Source organism: Callithrix jacchus, chromosome 9, assembly GCF_049354715.1.
Source record: "Callithrix jacchus isolate 240 chromosome 9, calJac240_pri, whole genome shotgun sequence".
In the NCBI taxonomy this organism is placed as follows: Eukaryota; Metazoa; Chordata; class Mammalia; order Primates; family Cebidae; genus Callithrix; species Callithrix jacchus.
In genome coordinates, this window is record NC_133510.1 from 32,960,484 (window position 1) to 32,985,181 (window position 24,698).

A 24,698-nucleotide genomic window follows, 5' to 3' on the forward strand; every position below is an offset into this window, starting at 1 on the left:
CCATGCATGAAGACAGGGATTTAAGTGGATCTGAAAAACAGCCTCTGTTGCTCTGCTGTACAAACTGTGCTTCCCGGTAAGAGGCACTCCTCTAATTGGCACTTAAGTTGTGGCTACTCATTAAATTGTGCACCACAGGACTGTATCTGACTGAGGAAACATCTTTCTGAGGTTTGCATGAAAACAGCATATGTACAGGCTGGCTGTAGACCTGATAATTTAAGACCAATCTTCACCATCTCCAACTCTATGAACTCTATTTATCTCTTAAACTTCTTCATTCAATCCAAGTCTTTCTTGGTTGGACCACATCCTGTCCTTTAAATATGACAGAAAATTTAATGAAGAATCCAGGTGTGGTACAGAGTGTAATCCACTAAAAATACAGCTTATTTAAGACAAATATAACAAAAAAAGGAACACAAAAAAATGTATTTTATTTATTGTCCATGCAATTTACATATTTTAACTATACAGTGCAATAGATTAATATGCAATTTCATTTCATGCTGTAATCTATTTTATGCATTCTGCATACCTTTATATGTATTGTCAATGTTTCTGAATGTCAACAAAATTATAATTTTGAAATTTAAAAACATGGCAATTGTTTAGAAAATCAGCAAAGTAGAAAAAATGAGTTAAGAGGCTTTGCTTCCAACAAAATGGCAACGTGTGCACTCAACATCCTTATCTGAAGGCAGCTTTTCCAACCATCTCCAACAAAGTCTTACCAAATGTATACAAAGGCTGAATATGGAAACATATAAAGATTGCATATAGGTTTAAACATTTAAAACATAAATCTCTATTTACTGTGTTGTGTTCTAAACAACTATACATTAATAAAAAATGCCCAAAATAAAAACAACAACCATAAAAAAAGAAAACCCTAAAATCGGAGCCAGGGAAGGCCATGCAGAGAGGGTTCTCCTGCTAGGATGTCTGACAGTTAAAAACTATCATGACATACTGCAAAAATTACAACCTTGCACAAAGGCAATCACAACCTCACACAAAAAAATACTTCTGCAAGGACATCCGCCCAGCAACTGCTTGTCCAGCCTTGAACTGGCGTCACCCTTGTTATTGGTCTTTGTAGCCAAGGATAATTTTTTCAAAATGATTAGGTATTCCTTCTCATTTTTTTCTTTGAAAACCTTTATCTGCAGTGGCACATGCCCGTAATTCCAGCTACTAAGGAGGCTGACATGGGAGGATCACTTGAGCCTAGGAATCAGGGTCAGCAGGGGCAACATAGTGGGACCCTGTCTCTAAAAACAAAAAATAAAACACAAAAAGTAAACCTTTGTCTTCCTTTACCTCCCTGAATACGCACATAGTTTACCATGGCACACATATTCACAAGGCATTGCTATTTCCAAACAAACATATTTCTTAGAGAGCTCTGTTATTTAGGTTGACAACTATGAGAGGGAGTTATCAAGTTAAGACAGAGGACAAGACCAGAGGAGACAAAGTCAAGAATCCTCCACACATTTATTCAAATTACTAACAACGAAGAAAGAAAGAAAGAAAGAATGGCAGTGAGCCACAAGCTAAAATGTCCTCAAGAATTCAGGCAGAGTGACCCAAGGTGTCCTCATGGACTACAGCAAGGGAATAGGGATATAGGATGATCTAAACTGGTAACATGAGATTTAAAACTAACCGATTTTAGGGAGGAGAGAGAGAAAGGTCTAGAGACAACATGTATTTTGGTTTTGGGGTGGGGATTGTAGGTTTTGTTTTCAGACAGGGTCTCACTCTGTTGCCCAGGCTGGAATGCAATGACCCTATCATAGTTCACTGTAACCTCTGCCTCCTGAGCTCAAGTGATCCTCCCAACTCAGGCTCTCGAGTAGGTGGGACTACAGGCTTCTGCCACCACATTGAGCTAATCTGTGTATATGTAGTAGAGTTTGGGTTTCACTATGTTGCCCAGGCTGGCCTCCAACTCCTGGGCTCAAGAGATCCACCCACCTCCACCTCCCAAAGTGCTGGGATTACAGGTATGAGCCACTGCCAGCAAAAATTAAGGCAAAATAATTCACCCACCTCCAGGTCCAGCAGTGCAAGGATGGGAGAGAAAATGTCAATCTTTGAAGAGAGCTGCCTTGGGAAGAGCAAGGAAGTGAAGAGAAGGTTCAGTGAAGACTTGAAGATTTGGATTTGGGAGATTATGCTGACGATTGTAAAATTCCAAAAGGCCAGTGAAATCGTCTAAGAAGTGCAAAGTCATAGAGGAGTCTTGGCATGAGAATGGCCAGGCAGTCCTGGGCTTCATGTGATGAGTGACATGATCAGAGTAGCCCTGTGGTCTCCAGGCAGCAGAGGACACAGAGAAGACATAAGTGAGGGTGGTCTTTATAGGAGTCTGAAGAATTCTGCAGCAATCTCTTGGTTCCTACTGATGGAGACTTCCAGGCCAGCAGGAGGTGTCCTACTCTTTTGGTCATCTAACACAGATCTCACAAGCCCAGTGGAGCTTTCTGCGATCATGGAAATGTTTTATATCGACACTGTCCAATATGGTTGCCACCAGACATATGTGGATGGTGCAAATCTAACCCCAGCATATCTCCAGCTTTTTGTGACCATTCTCTTCAGTATTAACAGGAGACCAATTCCTTGTCTGTCTACCAAAGAAAATATATGTCAACTTAAAAAGCACAGAATAGACTACATAAAACAGACTAGAAAACCAAGGCAGTGGGCACCTTTGCATTGAAATCTACATTTTCAGATGATTATTAGAAGTGATAATTACAAACGGGCACATGTCATAAAGCTTGAGCTTAACAAAATTCTAGAATCGATGATTATGGAGCTGATCTTGACATCTCCTAAGGAATGCTCTCCAGAAATCAGCATTGGTTCACTAGGAAAATGTCCCAGGAGCTCTCTAGGGACCAATTTACAATCACTCAGTAAATGTTCTCTGCTAATGTTGACAGTACAGTTTCTCCCCAACCATGAACACCTATCCCAGAAACAGCCTGGAATATGGGGAGTCATAAGAGAGGAAGGTGACCTTCCCCTGGGGAACTGCTACTGGTGGAGCAGCACAGAAATGGATTAGGAATAATTCAGTCACAAACATCGTTCTTATCACTGCATACATGAGACACCAGGGAGAGAGAAAGGAGAAAATAAAACTAAAGATTTCAAACGCTTTATTGAAAGAGAGAAAAATATTTTCCTCCTTTCCCAGTGGGTTTTGTTTTGGTCCCAGTGGTGGCCACTGCAGCACCGCATCCAGGAGGCTCACCTTCCTAGATACTGGATCCAAGGACTGCTTTTTAGCAGACAGAGAAGTAAAAGAGAAAACAAGGGTTAGAATTTCAGATCTCCTACCAATGAGCCACACAGGAAAAAAAAAAGGTTTTCTTTTCTAATTTTTTAAGAAAAAACGTATTTTTCCTGTCTCTGGGGACCCATGGCCGTCTGGGGATTGCATGTGTGTTGCCTCACCTGCCTTTCTATGTGGCATCTCCCTTTGCAAAGCTCTGGTGATGACTTTTGCTTGCTGGGATTAATACAGCGTCTCCACCACTGACCACAGGCAGACACGGCTTCATGAGTCAATGAAGACTAGCCTTCAGAAGCTATTAAGTCCCAGAGAGGGGAGGCCAAGAAACAACTGTCTCCTCTGCTTCATGGCAGTGTCATGTGCAGGATTTTTCCTGGCTCCAAGAGTTAACCATGCAGCTAATAAGCTAGATTCCAGTGAAAGGAAAGTCTGCGAGTTGCTGATAAAAAGCACTCTTTTTGTCACTTAGTCACAGTGTTACACCCTGGAGAGAAAAGAAAGCTAGTATTCACATAATCTGCCTGCTGTAAAAAAGACAATGATTAAATTTTTAATGGTGTTCGGTGGCCAATTCCTTTATGAAATTTTCTCTTACCATAGTTACAATTACGCTACCATTCATTGAATTCTTTACTATGGACTAGTAACCAGGATAAGCGCTTCAGACACACATTCTCCCATGATTCTCAAACCATCTTATATTCTGGATCCCATTTAAGTGATGAGCAAACTGCGACTCAGTCAAGGTTCCAGCTGTGACTTTACAAACACTGGTGAATGATGGAGCCAAGGGCAATCTGATCCCAGAACCTCCTAATCATACTATCAGATAAACAATGTCCAAGTAAATGCAACAATCAGCCACCCCAATCTGAGCAGTTACATTCCTGCTGCATGCTCTGCAATAAAATCCAATAAAAATTATCTTGCATAGTCTTCCATTTATGCGTATCACATATTTAAAAAAAAAAAAAAAAAAGCTACTGTCTGACTTCCAGGTTTGATTCTCAGCATCTATGGAGTTCCTCTCCCCACTACCCAAATTAATGATGTTATTTATATGAGTCACTAGGCTAATCTGGTGCTCTATAGGAAATTATAATTGCTTTCAGTTGTTAAACAAATCTCTGGGCTCATAACAAAAGCATTGCCAATTAATCCTTTCAAAGTCATTAAAAATAGGGAAAGCTCCAAAAGGTCCAAGACAGGAAAATACTGAAAGTGTAAAAATGAAATTTCAATTTTGTGGTATCTAGTGGACAAGATGGAGAAATAACATATTAAATAACTGACATTTATTAAATCCTTGACACTGTGTTGCCATGATTGATCCTAGCCCTCACTTCAAGGTAGATGTTCTTCCACTTTACAGATGATGATGGTGAGTTTCAGAGAAGGTATTATAACTTTCCAAATCTTGCCCTACTAATAAGTGAAGATCTTCAAAATGGGTGCTATGGACGGAATATTTGCATCTCCCCAAAATTTGTATGTTGAAGCTGAAATCTCCACTGTGAGAGCCTTTGGAGATGAGGCCCTCAGGAGACAATCAGGTCACGAGGGTTGAGGTGTCATGATGAAATTAATGTCCATATACACATACAAAGAGACATGAGACAGCTTCCTCTCCTTCTGCTCTCTACCATGTGAGGGTAGAAGGAAACGGCCAACTGCAGTTCAGGAAGAGGATGTCACCAGACACCAGTCAGTGCCTTGATCTTGGACTACCCCAGCCTCCAGAACTATGCGTTGTTTAAATCATGCAGTGCATAGTATTCTGTTGCAGGAACCCAAACTGAATGACATTTGAGTAGCAAGTAGAGACTGACGTGTGAGAAGAATCAGCTGGTTGAATCCAAAGTCAAAGAGTGCTCTGAGCAAATTTTGCTCTGAGATGAATACCCATCTATTTGATTAGTAGTGGTGTGTTCTCATTGGTTTCAATTTCAATTTCTATTTCTGCCTTCATTTCATTATTTAGTAAGTAATCATTCCTGAGCAGGTTGTTCAGTTTCTACGTAGTTGTGCAGTTTTCAGTGAGCTTCTTAGTTCTGAGTTGTAATTTGATTGTACTGTGGTCTGAGAGACTTATGATTTCTGTTCTTTTCCATTTGCTGAGCAGTGTTTTACTTCCAATTATGTGGTCAATTTTAGAGTAGGCATGATGTGGTGCTGGGATGAATGTATATTCTGTCAATTTGGCGTGAAGAGTTCTATAGATGTCTATTAGGTGTGCTTGATCCAGAGCTGAGTTCAAGTCCTGGATATCCTTGTTAATTGTCTGTCTCATTGATCTGTCTAAAATTGACAGTGGGGTGTTAAAGTCTCCCACTATTATTGTGTGGGAATCTAAGTCTCTTTGTAGGTCTCCAGGAACTTGCTTTATGAATCTACATGCCCCTGTATTGGGTGCATATACATTTAGGATAGTTAGCTCTTCCTGTTGCATTAATCCCTTTATCATTATGTAATGCCCTTTTTTGTCTTTTTCAATCTTTGTCAGCTTAAAGTCTGTTTTGTCAGAGACTAGAATTGCAACACCTTTTTTTTTTTTTTTTTGCTTTTCATTTTCTTGGTAAATATTCCTCTATCCTTTTATTTTGAGTCTATGTGTGTCTTTGCACATGAGATGGGTCTCCTGAATACAGCACATTGATGGGTCTTGACTCTTCATCCAATTTTCCAGTCTGTGTCTTTTAATTGGGGGATTTAGCCCATTTACGTTTGAGGTTAATATTGTTATGTGTGAATTTGATCCTGTCATTATGATGCTAGCTGGTTATTTTTCCCATTAGTTGATGCAGTTTCTTCATAGTGTTGATGGTCTTTACAATTTGGTACATTTTTGCAAGAGCTGGTACCAGTTTTTTCTTTCCATATTTAGTGCTTCATTCAGGACCTCTTGTCAGGCAGGCCGGGTGGTGACAAAATGCTTCAGCATTTGCTTGTCTGTAAAGGATTTTATTTCACCTTCACTTATGAAGATTAGTTTGGCTGGATATGTAATTCTGGGTTGAAAATTCTTTTCTTTAAGAATGTTAAATATTGGGCCACTCCAGACCCTCTTTGCCTGGCTTAAATGGTTTCTGCAGAGACATCCACTGTTAGACTGATGAACTTCCTCTTGTGGGTAACCCAACTTTTCTCTCTGGCTGCCCTTAGCATTTTTTTCTTCATTTTAGCCTTGGTGAATCGGATGATTATGTGTCTTGGAGTTGCTCTTCTTGAGGAGTATCTTTGTGGTGTTCTATTTCCTGAATTTGAATACCTGTCTTGGCTAGGTTGGGGAAGTTCTCCAGGATAATATCCTAAAGAGTCTTTTCCAATTTGCTTCCGTTCTCCCTGTCACTTTGAGGTACCCCAATCAAATATAGGTTTGGTCTTTTCAAATAGTCTCATACTTCTGGGAGGCTTTGTTCATTCCTCTTCATTCTTCTTTCTCTAATCTTATTTTCATACTTTATTTCACTAACTTGATCTTCAATCTCTGATATCCTTTCTTCTGCTTGATCTATTTAGCTATTGATACTTGTGTATGCTTCATGAAGTTCTTTCGCTGTGTTTTTCTGCTCCATCAGGTCATTTATATTCTTCTCTAAACTGGTTATTCTAGTTAGCAATTGGTCTAACATTTTTTCAAGGTTCTTACTTCCTTGAATTCTGTTAGAACATGCTCCTTTAGCCCAGAGGAGTGTGTTGTTACCCAACTTCTGAAGCCTACTTCTGTCAATTCACCAAACTAATTCTCTGTCCAGTTTTATTTCCCTCCTGAAAAGGAGTTGTGATCATTTGGAGGAGAAGAGGCATTCTGGTTTTTGGAATGTACAGCTTTTTGCGCTAGTTTTCTCATCTTTGTGAATTTATCTACCTTTGGTCTTTGATTTTGGCAACCTTTGGATGGGGTTTTTCTGTGGATATCTTTTTTGTTGATGTTGATGCTCCTCCTTTCTGTTTGTTAGTTTTGCTTCTAACTGACCCTTCTACTACAGGTCTGTTGGAGGTCCACTCCAGACCCTCTTTGCCTTGTTATCACCAGCAGAGGCTACAGAACAGCAAAGATTGCTGCTTGTTTCTTCCTCTGGAAGCTTCATCCCAGAAAGACACCTAGCAGGTGCCAGCTGGAGCTCTCCTGTATGAGGTGTCTGTTGACCCCTGCTGGGAGATATGTCCCAGTCAGGAGGCATGGAGGTCAGGGACCCACTTGATGAGGCATTGGGTCCTGTAGCAGAGCTCAAGCACTGTGCTAGGAGATCCACTGCTCTCTTCAGAGCCAGAAGCTGCTCTCCCGAAGCTGCTCTCACAGCCGCCTTTTCCCCAAGATGCTCTGTCCCAGGGAGATGGGGAAATTTTATTTATAAGCCCCTGATGGGGGCTGCTGCCTTTCTTTCAGAGATGCCAGGCCCACAAAGGAAGAATCTAGAGAGCCAGTCTAGTGACAGCAGCTTTGCTGTGCTTCAGTGAGCTCCACTCAGTTCTAACTTCCCAACAGCTTTGTTTACACTGTGAGGGGAAACCCACATACTCAAGCCTCAGTAATGGCAGATTCCCTCCCCCCCACCAAGCTCAAGAGTCCTAGTTTGACTTCAGACTGCTGTGCTGGCAGTGAGATTTCAAACCAGTGGATCTTAGCTTGCTGGACTCCATGGGGGTGGGATCCACTGAGCTAAACTACTTGGCTCCCTAGCTTCAACCCCCTTTCCAGGGGAGTGAATGGTTCTGTCTTGCTGGTGTTCCAGGCACCACTGGGATATGGAAAAAAAAAGACTGCAGCTAGCCCAGTGTGTGCCAAAAGGCCATCCAGTTTTGTGCTTGAAACCCTGTGCCCTGGTGGCATAGGCACCTGAGGCAGTCTCCTGGCCTGCAGGTTGCAAAGACTGTGGGAAAAGCATAGTATCTGGGCCAGAATGCACCATTCATCACTGCACAGTCCCTCACAGCTTTCCTTGGCTAGGGGAGGGAGTTCCCCGATCCCTTGCACTACCCAGGTCAGGCAATGCCCCGCCTTGCTTTGGCTCACTATTAGTGGGCTGAACCCACTGTCTAACCAGTCCCAGTGAGATGAGCCAGGTACCTAAGTTGAAAATGCAAAAATCACCTGCCTTCTGCATTAATCTCACTGGGAGCTCCAGACCAGAGCTGTTCCTATTCAGTCATCATCTGTGCTGCATTTTTAGGAAATTCCCAGACTAAGAATCTTCCCAAGCAATGCAATTGGAATGTCAGAGAGTGTGGAAATCATGCCATATGTATTCAATGACCTGAATTTGAAACCAATGAGTCTGAAAAGAAAGAGATTCAAGAAGATAATATATGCCATTAAATACATAAAACAGAGATTTGACTTGTATGAAAAACCAGAGTAAGAAGAACCACCTGCTGGAAGTTGTTTGGGAGAATTTATCGTGCTCTGATAGGACAAAGTGGTGACATCCCCAAGACTAGCCTAGCCCAGAGACTGACTGAATGAACAAATGAATAAAATGTTGGAGCAGAAATTAAATTATCATCTCCCAAGGGATAGTGTCCAAAGATTCCTGAATTTGGGTAAAAGGCTAGATTGTCTTGAGTGCATAGTCCTCATATTGGCAGACTGTCCAGTTGCTAAGAATCATTCTCAGAGACTAGGCCTCCTTTCACGGATTCTAAGGAGCCCCATACCAATGCCAGCATCCTTCTCTAAGGTATCTCTTCCTGGACCCGGTGTGTTAGACCCTCACAGGCCAAGCGTATCAAGGAAAGATTATTTCTTACAATTCCCTATATTCTAGATTACCGAACCTAGTGTTGCATTAACCCCTCACTGAGGAACAAGCTGGGGATTGAGAAAATTCATGTATTTCAAAAGTGCAAGTTTAGGAAGCCACAAATATGTGGAAGCTAGGAAGTCCCTGCACATGCAGGGGACACATACCAAGTAAATGGCTGGGCAACAATTCCCCCAGTCACACTCCACCCCAACCCAGAGGAAACCCTGGCATTGGAGAGAAGCTGTGGAGCAACAAAGCAGATACGCCATGTTCCAAGCAGTGTTCCAAACATATGATATATAAATATATATTAACTCATTTAATTCTCCCAATAACTCTGTGAGATGGTACGTCCTTTTTATAGACTAGGAAACTGAAGCCAAGGGAGAGCTGACAACTTCCCAAGATCACTCAGCAAGTAATGGTGGAGCCAGGATTAGAACCCAGGCAATCCAATCCTGGGCTCCTATCCAAGCTCTTTAGAGTTTACTGAGATATAAATGTGTACCTCAATCCTCTCTGCTTAAGGGGAAACTACCTAGAGGCAGCTTCGGACACAGAGCATATACTATGTGATCAATAAACAATTGCCAAATTAAATTAGTACTTTCAATCATCTGGAACTTGTTGACAGTGACCAGGGTATTCAGAACTGGAGACGTCCAGATACATCTTCATGTTCTAGTTTATTCCCCAGCATGAAACCTCCTTGTCCTCCACATTCCACTTTGTCTTTGTGGTTTTTATTTTATTGGCATGTTGTTGTTATCTAGCTTGGGGCATGAAGTCATTTATTTGGTTTTAGGCAAACCAAAGACAAATGAGACCAAGTTCTAGCTTCCTGTGGTGCCTCATTTGTTGAAAAAGAAGGGGGGGGAAAAACTTGTGAGCTCGTTAACTTGGTAAAGGTTAAGGTAAATTTCTTTTACCAAAAAGGATAGAATAACTATCTACTTGGTGGTCAAGCCTTTCTCTGAGACCTGAGTTAACCCTCAAAATAGTGTATTTAAGAGTGTAGTTGAAAGCCTGCAATTAAGAAAATCTCCATTTTTAAGAGTTTAGAGTTGAAGAGGCCTGAAAATTCCATCAGGAAGATCTAAGGCCCGAAGTACCCACCACTCCAGGCTTCATCTGGCTGGGGCAGAGCCTGGGGTTCGTTACATCCTGGTTATGAAAGCCTCAGGAGAACAGCCAACGGATGTCCTGGGGGAGCAGGAGTGGACTTCACAGGAATCCAGAAGGCCCTGGCCTTCACTCTCAGTCCAGCTGGCTCTCAGTTACAACAAGGCAAATTCCACCAGCTGAATGAATCCCAGCAGCTGTGGTAGCCTGGAGGCTCCATTCTGTACAATACATCAGGCAGCCAGTCAGTTCTGAGCCAACTGCTTTCTGTGTGATGAATCAGCTCTGGCCCCCAAAAGGGTGGCAGGTCAACATAGATGAGGTCCCGGGACTGTATGTACCCCTTTCCACACTGATTTAGGCACTGAGAATTCATCAATGGGCAGGCCAGATAATACCCCTGCTCTCGTATAAGTTACTTTTGATTATTTCCCTAAGGAAATAATAAGAAATATACCCCCAAAATTGCATATAGTATTATTATAATAGCAAAACATTGGAAACAATTTTAACAACGAACAGTGGTCCACTAGTTAAATAAATTCTAGTACATCCATTTGAAGTCACAGAACTAAGCATTTTTTAAGATCATGTTATACAAGACTACCAAATGATTTAGAAATTTTTCCAATATATTAAATGGGAAAAAAGAAAAGATAACAAAGCAGTGAGTACAATATGTCTCCAAAGTTGTGAACAAAAAAAATACTTATATGCACATGAAAATAAACTGCAAAGATATACACCAAAACACTAACTCTAGCTACCGCTAAATGGCGGAACGAGTGATGACTTTATATTCTTCTCCGCGTGTTCTGCAAAACTCTCCTTTTGCCAAATTTCAACAACAGATACATATGTCAGTCAAGTTCCAGCTAAGAAAATAGCACATACCAGGTAGCTCAATGTTAGGAATTTAATATGGGGAACAAGGAACTAAGCTTTTATGAGCAGTAACAGGAAGCAGTGAGGTAACAGGAAGCAGTGAGATTTTCCAGCAATTAGCAGAATTAAGAAGCTAGTACCAAGAAGTGGGAGAGAAAAGAGAAGAGGTGATATTAACAGAGGCAGTAGTCCGAGCCACTTGGTGGAATCTGTGGCTTTTCGGAGAGAAGATATAGCTACTTCTGGAACATCACTTGAAGCAGAGAGAGGAGTAGAAATACCCTGGTTCTTCAGTACAGCACTTCACACCCTCCAATCCCCTGCAATGCTTCACACCCACTAAGCCCGGAGCCAGTGGGGAAGAGAGCTGGGAAGTGCAGTTTGCAGTGGAAGCCACCTGCAGTTCAGGGCAGGCAAAGATAAGAGCAGGGATGGATCTGAGAGCAAACACACAGGTGACTGGCACATCAGTTCTAGAAACATGTGGGGAAAGAAAAACTGGATGCTTTTAAGAGAACACAAAAGTAGGACACATTTCCAAATGTTGTCTTTCTTCTGCTTGTAATTCAAAAACTTCAGATGCAACAACAAAGCCCTTGTCTTCTGCAAGCCATGCAGAGGCATGTACATTGTCAGAATACACCTTGTCAGACGCTGAAGGTGTTAGTGAAAAAATTCATGATCTGGGTTTCCTTTCTTGCTTTTGGATTCCTACCTTTACTTTGCCAAGCATCTCTCAGCTGAGAGCCCTCAGCTGCTCCAGGTTTCCCCTTGGGCCAATTGGTCCTCTACTCACAACTTTCCAATGGTCTCCCATCTCAGAATAAAAGCCAACATCTTTAATAGGGTGTCCCATTGGGCCAATTCTTTCCTCTCTCTTCCACCCAAAACTCCCAAGCAATCCTTACCTGTTCTGTAAGCCACACTATAGGAGTTTCAGTTGCTGCCAGAAAGTAGATGTTACTTTGAGAGATTTAGTATTGAGTTTAGGGAAAAGGTGTATTTAAAACAACAAATTAGCTGCTTTAATCATCCCACAGGGCATGCGTTTAGAGAGCTACAAATCTTTCAATTAAATTTAAATAGTTTTTACCAAAAACTTGAAATTCACACAAAATTGTACTTGGAACTATGAAACATACAAAGAAAATTAAAACCAGCTTCTTTTTCACAAGGAACAGATAAGAGGCTTTCTGAGTATTCAAGACAAAACTTCTGGAGTTTTCCTCATAAACTGTCAGTAAACCATTCTGGTTCAGTCTCGAAGACACATACAAAGTCTAGCCACTGCTCATAATCTCCTCTCAAGCAACTCTCCCAAGTCACATCATTCAACACCTGGATTGTCGCAAGGGCCTCCTCACTGGCTTCCCAGCTTCCACACTTGTCCCCAACCTCCTCATTCCCCACAGTCAATCCTCAACATAGCGGCCAGAGTGATCCTTTAAACCATAAGAGGACCTATGTCAGTCCTCTGCTCACAACTTTCCAATAGTCTCCCATCTCAGGATAAAAGCCAACATCTTTAAATGACCCATGAGGTCCTAAGTGACCTGCCACTTACCCTAGCCATTACCTCTCAGCCCACACCACTCACTCACTCAGCTCCTCAGAGATGCCAGGCCTACTCCTGCCTTGGGACCTTGGCAGTTGCTATTGCCTCTGCCTGGAATATCTTCCTCCAGACATGGGCAGGGCTTCCTCTCTTACCTCCTTCATGTCTTTGCTCAAGTCTCACCTTCTCAGGGAGACCCTTCTTTATTCCTCTCTTTCTCTGGTTTCTGTTTTATTTTTCTACCTAGGCCTTATCAACTTCTAATACGCTGCATAATTTACTGAGTTATTTTATTGGCTGTGCCTTCCCACCATATAGATAAACTCAAGAGCTGGGATTTTTTCTGCTGTGAACACTAATGTATCTCCAGCATTTCAAAGAGGGGCTAGCTCATAGTAGGTACTCAGCCAGTATTTGCTGAATGGATGCATGTTGGTATGTGTCTGAATGACAACAGCACAAGGCAGAGGTTGGTGTGGCAGGTCAGTGCCCTGGGCTGGGCAGAGGCCAGTGGGAAATAGGTGGGATCCTAGGGAGAGTGGCCCCTCTCCCCACCTAAAGGAAGAAAACCTTTTCCCTGTGATGAACCCTCTCACGCAGCTGCGGAAACTTATTCCCTCAGCCTCCCCAGGAAACCTCACTTTGTTATCATCCTTCTTGATTATTAGCCTCTCTCTTTTATTTTTTTGAGACAGAGTCTCACTGTGTCACTCAGGCTGGAGTGGCACAACCACAGCTCACTTCACCCTCAATCTCCCAGACTCAATCGATCCTCCCGCCTAAGCCTCCCAAGTAGCTGGGACTACAGACACGTACCACCACAGGCAGCTAATTTTTTTAATTTTTTTTTGTAGAGACAGGGTCTCACTATGTTGCCCAGGCATGCAGCCTCTCTTATTCCAGTAGTTCTTTACCTTCACACTAAAAACTTGCTCAAATGTCCTCATCTTACAGGAAGAGAGAAAGAAAAACCTCTCCCTGGATCCCACACCCTCTTTACCTATCCTATGGACTTCCTCCTTCTGTCGCAAAGTCCTAGAAAAAGCTTCTCATTCTTTTTCCATTTGTTTACTTATTAGCTCTACCTTTGCACCTCCCATTTATTTCTCGACCCTCTGCAATCTAATATCCACCCAGAGCAATCACTGGAATTGCTCTCATCTTTTTGTGGCCAAGTCCAGTGAATATTTTTCACTCCTTCACTTAATTCTCCTATCTGTATAATGTGCATGGATTCTCCTTTCTGCATGAAACCATCCACTTAGTGCCTTTGCCTCTCTAACTCCTCTGCACTGAGTTTCTTCTGTCTCTCTGCACACATCATCTGCCCCAGCTCACACTTCAAGGAAAGGTGCTCCCTGCACTTCTGTCCTTGGTCCTCATCTCTCCACATACTCTCCCTTGCCAGTTTCATCCACCCTCATGACCTCTATTATAATCCACATATTGATGATTCCCAAGCCTATCTTCATATTCCAGATCTCTCAGAGATTCACAGCTGTATTCACTGCCTATTTGCACAAATCAAAAGCACCTCGCACTCCATATATTTAAATCTCATCACCTTTCCTCCTTTTGTTCCTCTAGCATTTGTCTCTGCAAAGGTCCCTTCTGTCCGGTAAAACTGAATACTACAACTCCTTCTGGATTCTTCCTTTTCTGTCAACCACCACCCAATCACCCTGTCTAACTTTTTCATGTGTTGCATATCCATGTGTTTGCCTCCAGACTCACAACTGTTCTCCTAAACCCAGCTGCCAGCACTTCCTTGCTATTTTCCCTGTGTCCAATATTGCCCCTCCCACCCATTTTCCATCTGTGCACAGTGATCTTTACAAAGAGCAACACTGGCCAAGGCCTTACCTGGCTTCCCTTTGTGTGTGCAGTGGAAAAGCTTGCCGGCAGAACATCAGAGCTGGCCAGGTTCTGTTCTACCTCTCTATGCCCTTGTACCCTTAACTCCCTCTCCCCCCGCCATCTTCACTTTTTGGTGCATTACTTGGACCCTGATGAACTACTTGCAGTTTCTCCAGAAAACAGGCTCTCTGTTACATGTCTCTGGACAGGACACCCCACCTGATCCAGTGCGTAACAGTTACAGGATCAGGCTATGGAGCAAACACTTATGGGGTCAGCCTAGATTAGCTCCACCAGCTTACTAGCTGTGTTAGTTTGGGCAAATTACCCTGTGCCTCAGTTTCCTTATCTGCAAAATGGGGGCTAGAATAACAGTACCTATATCATAGGGCTACATATACTTAGAACAGTTCCTGATACATAGCGAATACTCTATGCATGGTAGTAATTATTGTTATTACTTATTCACCAGATTATCCCTTATTTTCCCAAGCCTCTAGAAAGATTCTACTGACTCCTTAGGTATAGATTAGGACTAATCCATTCATTCTTCTATCCTAGCACGTCTCATACTCTACTGCTTGTGTCTGTCCCTCCCTCCACCCCAAAAAATTCAGCCTGTTAGGGCAGGAACTCTCTCTTACTAGCCTTAGTATTCCAGCACCAGTTCAATAATTCATTCAGATTATGTTTATAGAATGAACAGATGAATGCATGGACGGTCATGGCATGTCATTAACATTTGCTCAAGCATTTACAGGGCTCCAAACACCTTCACATATTTCATTTGTTCCTCACATCAATCCCATACAGTAGGCAAGACTGTTGTGATTATTAGCTTCATTTTCTTAAAAGGTATTCAAGTTTAACTATATAAGTAACTTGCTCAAGATTATAAAGCTGATCAGTGAAGAAGCCCACCCTGAGAGCAAGGTCTTCTGACTTCAAATTCCATGCCTTCTTCTCTACAACAAACAGAATTACCACTGGAGAATTATGAGGTACACCTGGGATGCAGAAAGCTATGCCTAGCACAAGAGAGTTTTGAATTTCAACCACGGCATCAGCCAACATACACATAGCAAAGAGAATGCCCCCAAAGAAAGGGAAAGATTAAATCTTAGAAATAGCTTCTGCATTCAAGGCCAGCATGGGCAACATAGCGAGACCCCATTCCTATAAAAAATTTAAAAATTAGCCAGGCATGTTGGCACATGCCTGTAGTCCTAGCTACTCAGAAGGCTGAGGTGGGAGGATCTCTTCAGCCCAGGAATTGAAGGTTACAGTGGGCTGTGGTCACACCCTTGCACTCCAGCCTGGGCAACAAAGTGAGACCCTGTCTCAAAATAAAAAATAAAATAAACAATAAGAAATCACTTCTCCAGTCTCAGTGTTGAATCAATTAGGTATTGTTTACAGCTGCTGGTAAGAGGCCTTTCTATAGCAGCTTCAGTAAACCAAGAACATGTCTCTCATTTAAAAGAAGTTCAGAGTTAAACAGCTTACAGGTGATGAGGAGGCGCCACAGTTCCTTAGAGCCTGGCCCTATAGTTCTACTCCACCATCTTCTTTTTTTTTTTGAGATGAAGTTTCACTCTTGTTACCCAGGCTGGAGTGCAATGGTGCGATCTCAGCTCACCGCAGCCTCCGCCTCCTGGGTTCAGGCAATTCTCCTGCCTCAGCCTCCTGAGTAGCTGGGATTACAGGCATGCGCCACCATGCCCAGCTAATTTTTTGTATTTTTCATAGAGACAGGGTTTCACCATGTTTACCAGGATGGTCTCGATCTCTTGATCTCATGATCCACCTGCTTCGGCCTCCCAAAGTGCTGGGATTACAGGTGTGAGCCACTGCGCCCAGCCTGCACCATCTTATATGTAGGAGACAGAACTTAGATTGTCCCAAGATTCCTGCTCCTGGTGTTCATGCCTAGAATAATGCCCTCCCCTCAATCACAGGCAGGATGGTGAATAAGATGATCTCACTACCATGATTAGGTTACATTATATGACAAAATTAAAGAGGCATTGCAGATGTAATTAAAAACCCAAGTCAGTCAACTTTAACTTAATTAAAAAGGAGAATACCCTGAGTGGGCCTGATAACCAGGTGAGCCCTTAAAAGGGATTGGGCTTATCCTAAAGAAATTACAAGGTAGCTTTTGAACCTTTCTAAGAGAGATTCTCCTGTTGGCCTTTAAGAAGAAAGGTGTGAGGGGCCATGAGGCTAGGATGTGAGGGCAGCCCCAGGGAGCTGCAGTGACCCCCATCGTACCACCCACAAGAAAACAGGACTTCAGTTCCACCACTGCCAGAAACTGAATGCTGCCAAAATCTTAATGAGCTTGGAAGAGGAGCCCAAGCTCCAGATGAGAGCTCAGCCTAGCTGATGCCTTGATTTCAGCCTCTAGAGACCTTGAGCAGAGAATCCCTACTCAGATTCCACATCAACAGAAACTGTGAGATGATAAATGTGTTGTTTTGAGCCACTAAATTTCTGGTGATTTCTTATGTAGCCACAGAAAACTAACACATGATGGATGCTATACACTAGTACTCCATAGGTGCTGTGCACTAATTCCCTATAGGTGCTGTAGATGAATACCCTATAGGCACTGTGCAAGAATACCCTATAGGCACTGTGCACGAATACCCTATAGGCACTGTGCACAAATACCCTATAAGCACTGTGCACAAATACGTTACAGGCACTGTGCACAAATATAGGCACTGTGCATTAGTACCCTATTGGTGCTATGCGCTAATACACTATATTTCTATTACCAAGCACCTCATGGTACAAGTCGGCTGTAGCAATACCACCATCTGCATGCCACGTTGCAGGAAAGAAGGGAAAAGGCCAAAAGGGAGCTGCTCTGCACTCAGTTATCTTCTACTTTTAAGCAGCCTCCCCTGCTTAAGTCCCCACAGAACTTCAGTTAGTTCTCCTAAGCCAGACCTATGTGGCTAAATCTAGCTTCCCGGGGGACTGGAAAGTACACTTTTTAATGAGGCACTTTTTTACCTCCAATAATATAAGGAAGGGAGATGGACCACCAGATAGGCCACTCTCATAGAGAGACTGCAGCTGTAAGATGGCAGGGACTTACTTGCCCATGTCTTCGAGCTCTCTCACAGCCAGGTCTGGAGTATCCTGACCCCTATACCATGTGCTCGGCATTGCCAGCAGACTTGTGGGAGGCCAGAAGCACTGACCAATGACCTGATGCCCCTTCCTCCATCTGCTCTACTGGAATCCTTCCCAACTGCCCTTCCTTCCGTCACCCTAAGCTCACCTGATGGTCACGCCAGACCCATTTACACTATCCACACCCTCCTAGGAAGAGAAAGCATCACTTGACTACTTTAGAGCAGGAATTTTTTTTAACTGATTGGAGCAGAAAAAGAAAAAAAAATGGCCAAGGTCTAAGAGTAAATGCTGGGCTAGGGGAAAGGTAGTCATGATTCTATAGAAAAAAAAGTGATTTTGAGCTGTTGAATCCAAGAGATGGGAAGAGATTTTAGTAATGTCATGGAGGCAAAAGGAACCAGATTGAGCAACCACTGGAAGGTAGGGCACAGTTGAATGAGAACAGAGCTGACCTTAAGACAAACTATGTATAGGATGACAAAGGAGTTCTGCCAATGGAGACTAGGAAATTGGGCACTTGAAGAGCCTGAGGGGAAACTCAGCCCATCAGTCATGCTCAGCAGGAGCCAAGAGCCACTTAACCAGGCAGAGGCATTACAGATGCAGCTGGAAATTATGCAGTGGTAGGGAAATAGGGAGTAAAAGAGTAGATATGGGAGTTGTTCATAAATAGAAACGTAAACAATATCTTGGGTGCAATAAATATCAATTGCTTAATCGTCCTGTGGGGTGAAACATTTTGCAATGGAAATGAGTTATCATTGTTCCATCTATGCAATTACAGAATAGCAATCCCCTCACCACTAATGAGAACTCTGGGTAAGTTTCTAGAAGATTTGATACATTTCCTGGTCTTTGATGACCTTGTAACACCAGATGTTCTTTTAACTCTAGGTTTCCTTCCGAAAGTAAATGCCTGTCAAATTCCTTTCAACCAATGACAAACCACATATACAACAGTGCTCTTGTAAAATTATACGACCATATTTTTACTATACCTTTCTGCTTAGGTACATTTACATGCACAAATACCACTGAGTTACAACTGCCTACAGCATTCAGTTCAGTAACATGCTATATAGCTTTGTAGCCTAGGAGCAACAGGCTGTACCCTCTAGCTCTATGTAAGTACACTCTGTGATGTTCACACAATGACAAAATTGCCTAGTGATGCATTTCTCAGAATGTAACCCTGTCATTAAGCTACTCGTGACTGTATGTGTGAAAGAATAAAATGATGCTACCTTTGTATGAATCTGGTGTGGTATATGCTGCAATTCTCAACAATTAAATGGCCAAACCATGCCCTATGCACTGCCTCTATAAAAGATTGTTATAAATGAACATCATCACTTCCTAGCTACCAGTAACCAAATATACAGAACACAGAGTGGAATTCCAAAGACCGATAAAGTCAATACTTCTTAATAACCATATGATCAGCTCCACACAATAAAAGCAAAAACTAAGAGAAAGGCAGCCAGGGAGTGGTTGGGAATACAGAATCTGAAGTCAGAGAGCCTGGGTTTGATCTCAGTTCCGGTGCTCAGAAACCTAGTTCAGCAACTTGGCTCATTACTTGACCTGACTAAACCCCAGTTTATCTATCAAATGGGAAAATAATAGTGCCTGCCCATAGGGCATTGTGCCTGATAAATGAAATAATGCATTCCAAGCCCAGCACAGCACCCGGTTTCATAAATATTAGCTATTGGTTTTCAGAAGGGTTGTTTTGTTATGTCTCTGAAGTCCTAACCTGTAATTCCAATCTGCTTACTTCTTTCCATCTATCTCCACAGGCTACAGTAATATCCAACAGCCCACATCTATTTCTGAAACTGGAAGCCATCTTATAAATTGTGTATCCAGCCAAGGATGCATAACCAAAGATGTATCAGACCCTCTGGGCACCAGTGGAGTTGAAAAAGTATACCTAGTTGGGAATCACTGCCCTGCTCTAAGTGTCTCACTTTACAGAGGAGCAAACTGAGAAGGCCCAGAAGCATGAAGAATCTTCTGGGGTCACAAGACCATTTTTAGAATCTCCTCTTGACAGACCTGGCTCAGACCTGAGACTGGGAGCCAAGTGTCTTGATTCTGATTGCACAATTTTGGCACTCCCACAGGCCGTCTTATGGAATTCAACAAGCATTTCCTGAGAAACCACAGTAGGGGTCAGGAAGGAGAACAAGATGGAGACCCTGCCAAGAATGGCATCACAATCTCATCAGGGAAACAGGCATTGGCGGTGTTAAGAATTCTAAAAGAAGTGCCAACAAAGTGCTAAGAAGTCATAAGTGCGGCTGCTAACTCACGAAACTTTCACGAAGGAGCTGGAATTTCTACTGGACTTGGAAGGCTAGGGAGCCTTCTCGAAAGGAGCCACTCTGGGTAAAATAAATCATTCAAGCAAAGGCCCCAAGGTTTAAAGTGGGAAAGCTCATGAGAGATCTTACAATCTTCTTACAGACAAGGAGATAAACCACAGAGCTGAAACATCTGGGTTCAGAAAAAGCCAATAGTCTGAAGTATCTTATACAGAATTGCAAAGTGATAAAATTCTTCCACTGTCTCTTCCCAAATTATCCACAGAGCATCTGCTTTCTGCCTGCCACTGGTTCTGAAAGATTGAACGCCAGAGAGAGGAGTAGCTAAAACAGTTCCTGTTGGGATCCCACTCTGAAGACGTTTCAAAGAATGGAGAAGCTCACTTCTCATTCCTTGCAAAAGCGGAAGCCAGTAGGAAAACAACCAGCCTGTCTACTCAAAGTGACAGTTCACCTCATGATATTTGATCCTACATGAAAAATAAAGTATAACTTTCCAATATTTTTCAGTATCTATTTTGCTCTGGAGTTTCAGTCAGTAAATAACTACAGTTTGCCATCATGATTTAAAGCTATGGAAAAAATAGAAATAATATTATTCAAATTTTCTTTACAACCTTACTAAAATGTTAAAAACAAGTTTGCTGTAGATAAATCCTCCCATCTTGTTCTGGTCAGCTACTGCTGTGTAACAAACCACTCCCAAACTTGATGGCATGAAACAATTATTTTATTATTCTCACTGATGCTGGTGTTATCGGCAGAGGGTCTTCACAGCAAGTTTTCCAGGTTCTTGGCATCTGAAACAAAGAATCAGACAAAACACACAAGAAAGCAAGGAAAGAATGAAGCAACGAAAGCAGAGATAGAAAAGTGAAAGAATAGAAAGTGAAAGTGTGGGAGCAGACCCCAGCAGCAGCTCAACAGTCCCAGATACAGAATCTTCTCTGGTCCAAATACCTCCTAGAGGTTTCCCATTGGCCACTAGTTGTTCACCTTCTGTAAATGAAGTGGTGGCCCCCAATCAAGGGCTGAAGTGAAGTTACAAAGTTACACTCCTATGCAAATGTCTGATTGGTTGTGAAAAGCAAACCAATCAGCGGTACTTTCAATCTCCCATCTGGCACAGAAAAGGTGGAGGGTTGCAAAGGGAGGAGCCTCTGGACCTTTTGTAACTTAGGCCGGGAAAGTTATGGTTTTCCTTTCAGTTTAGCTCTAGGAAGTTAGAGTGAAATGGCCTTACATTCCCTGCCTCTAGATGCTAATCTCCTGCCTCACTAGTAGGTTAGGAATTTGAAGGGATATCCATAGATGGCATATCCCTGCTCCATGTCATCTGAGGCCTGAGCTGGGTACAGTTAAAGTGTGAAAGCATCTCCATCCACTGTTGGGTGATGCTGTCAGCTAAGACCTCAGGTAGGCTGCCAGCCAACCTACATTTGACCTCTTCTCCACATCAGTGGAACAGGGCTTCCTCAGAGCATTGAGGCTGGGTTCTAAGTGTGAGCATCTCAAGGAAAGCAAACACAGGAGAAAACGTCACCTAGGCCCAAGGGGAGGAAACCTAGACCTCCCCATGTGGGGACTGTCAAGATCACATTGCAAGAAGAGCATGTGGGACAAGAGAGATCACTGCAGCCATCTTCAGAACATACAACCCGCCATGCATCCCAAATAGTATTCTATATCCACCTGCCTATGCCTGAAACTGACACCATGAAAGGAGCAATCTGTGATGAGAAAGAGTTCCCTCAGCAGGATTTATTAGCTTAATTTAAACATTTTTCAAATAGCACTTTACACCTTGGCAAATCCCCTTCAGAGTATTCACAATCACCCTGTATGGTTGCTATTCTCAGTCAACCTATAGATGAAAGCTTGACAAAAAGATCTGATGAAAGGTCTGAAATTCAGAGAAGTTATGTAAGTTCAGCAGAGACCTTTGGGAGGTTAAGGATAGACTCACAATTTGAACTCAACTTCAGACTCTAAAGCCTATTTCTGCACTTTCTTTCAAGTGAAAATAGGTTTATCCAATAACTACCAATAAATATGAAATGAATAAACAAATGGATAAACCCTAGACCCTGAAATTATTTTAGCAGAAATTCTAGCCATTTATTAGAGTCCTGTGGAAATGGGACACTAACCAGGTTAGCTCTGATGAACACAAGCATCTTTTTAGAGAGTAAGCCTGGAGAAATCCCCTGGTAGAAACGCTGAAAGCCAACGCCAACAAAGATGGAGACAGACTCTGTCAATACTGAAGTTACAGTTGTAGGTGCCCCAAAACTTTGCCACAAAACTAACCTGTGAGGGTGGGAGTTTTTCTTTTTATTTTCAGTAACTTAAAGGTGCCATAGAAAATTTAAATCATTCCCAATTGTGACATAAACTCTTCTAAGAGAATTAAATATTCTTGGAACACTGAAAGAGTTGGTTTTCACATTTAATTCTTGGAGTCATTTTTCAACTGCAGACTATTAATTAAAGTATAGCTTGTCTAATCAAGACTATGAACAACTTCTTATCTTCTGTTCCCAGAACTACTCCCCAGTATTATTCTAGGAGACACCAGATTAAACTTTTGAGGAAAATAATCTGCATCATTTTCAGAATTAAAAATTTTGGAAATTAATTCTCTGAATATTAGTTCCACCTCAATGACACTGCACAGTGAAAAGAGAACAAATAATTTAAGATTTCACTATTACCTTTAAAATGTAGTTAAGAAGTAATAAATGAAGAAGTAAATTCTCAGTTCTGCAAACATTCCAAGAATTGGCAGAGTAGGCAAAACACTAAAAATCTTCAAGTTCTAAATAGATGTAAATCCATATGGAAGAATAAAGAATAACTTTAGATTTCCAGACTACAACTATTTTTCTCTAAAACTTATTTTTCCAGTGTCCTTGCTTTGCCATTAAAAGTTCTCTAACACCAAAGGGGCTGAACAACAATCCTTTATATCATTTCAGTATTTATAAATCTGTCCCAGATAGGTACTGGAGCACAGAGGCCAATTCATATTTCATTTAATTCAACATATTCCTTTTTATTTCTCTAACAGAAAAATAGTAACTCCCAGTCTGTAATCTCCTTTTTAAAATGGGCCATTAATGATTTACAAGGAGGGTTTGTGTTTTTTGTTTTATTTTTCTAAAGGAAGAGAAATAAAACCTTTCATGAGTGGTCTTCCAGACTGGCTTTTTCCAAGAACTAATATGAAAAAGGTATAAAATATGGTGAATAAGAAAAATCCAAGTCCAACCTCTCCTCTTGGCATTCTGGTCCCTTTATAATCTGTTTTTTACTTGCTGTTTCTGTCATTTCTTTCCTAGCATCCTCTACTCCTCCTTCTTCAGCTCGAGAATTTTTTGCCAAACCCCTTCTGGACCAATGTGTAAGTCATTCTCTTCCATTTCTCCATTTACGGGACCCCTACTCTTCCTCCAAAGTCCAAATCAAACACCGTCCTTAGCTGAAATATCCTCTCATCCACCCAGGAGGTGATAATCACTCTAGCCTCACCTCATCTAATAAAGATAATACAACACTTATTCTGGTTGAGTTCTGTTTTTTTTTTTTAAATGAAATCAGGTTTATTAATAAAGTAAAGGAATAAAGAATAGCTACTCCATAGGCAGAGCAGCCCCTGGTTGAATTTTAAGTGGTCATTCTTTACATATCTGCATTCCCAAATGAGTTCCAAATTGCAAACTCCCTCAGGAAGGAAGCCCTCTATTATTCCATGGTTATATCCTTGCACAATGCATAGTACAATAGCTTAAAGCAAGCTCTCAATTTTATTAATATTTATAATAGCGGATATTTATTGGTTACATACTACTAATCAGTCTTAGTTAAGCATTTAAGGCATTTCAATTGATCTTCACAAGAACCATATGTATAAATATCATCTTTCACACTTTACAGAGGAGGAAATGAGATCACAGCATTTAAGGAACTTTCCCAATGTCACATAGTTAGTGACACTGGGATTTAAACCTAAGTATTTGGATTCCACAGCCTAAACTCCTATCCTGTACTTTCCACTTGATAGTTTAAATGAAATTAATTTAAATTAGTTTAAATGAAATTAATTTAAATGAAATTCAAAAATAGCACAGACTATTCACTGAAAATGAAGTTTAGAATGGGCAGAGGAAGGGACATTCTGTGACCAGTAAAGGGTCTTGACTGCGAGTTCTCCAGGTTCTTGGGGTTTTGAACAAAGAACGAGACAAAACAAACAGCAGAGCAAGGAAAGAATGATGCAACAAAAGCAGAGATTTATTTATAGTGAAAGTACACTCCACAGTGTGGGAGCTGGCAGCAGCAGGAGCAGCTCAAAGGCCCGGATACAGAATCTTTTCAGGTCCAAATATCCCCTAGAGATTTCCCATTGGCCACTTTGTGTTCACCTCATGTAAATGAAGTGGTGGCCCCAATCAGAGGCTAAACTGAAGTTGCAAAGTTGCACTTGTATGCAAATTAAGACTTGGCCAGCAATCAGTCTAATTGGCTGCTGTCTGCTAGCAATCAAAGGCTGAAGTGAAGTTACAAAGTTACACTCCTATGCAAAAAGCAACCAATCACAGGTGCTTTCAATTTCCCATCTCCCACGCAGAAAAGGTGGGGGTTTACAAAGAAGGGAGTAGTCTCTGGTCCTTTTGTTACTTAGGTGTGGAAAGTTAGGGTTTTCCATTCAATTTAGTTCTAGGAAGTCAGAGTGAAATGGC

The 24,698-nt window shown here is 41.8% G+C and overlaps 1 long non-coding RNA gene across 1 annotated transcript; it reads right to left on the reverse strand.

The window, feature by feature from the left end:
- Positions 1-3,159: 3,159 nt before the first annotated feature.
- LOC108593297 (uncharacterized) lies at positions 3,160-24,444 on the reverse strand. Its single transcript, XR_001913699.3, has 4 exons — positions 24,381-24,444; positions 22,671-22,774; positions 8,385-8,592; positions 3,160-3,797 (listed from the first exon to the last, which is right to left on the reverse strand). It is a non-coding gene; the product is annotated as an uncharacterized LOC108593297 (long non-coding RNA).
- Positions 24,445-24,698: the final 254 nt, after the last annotated feature.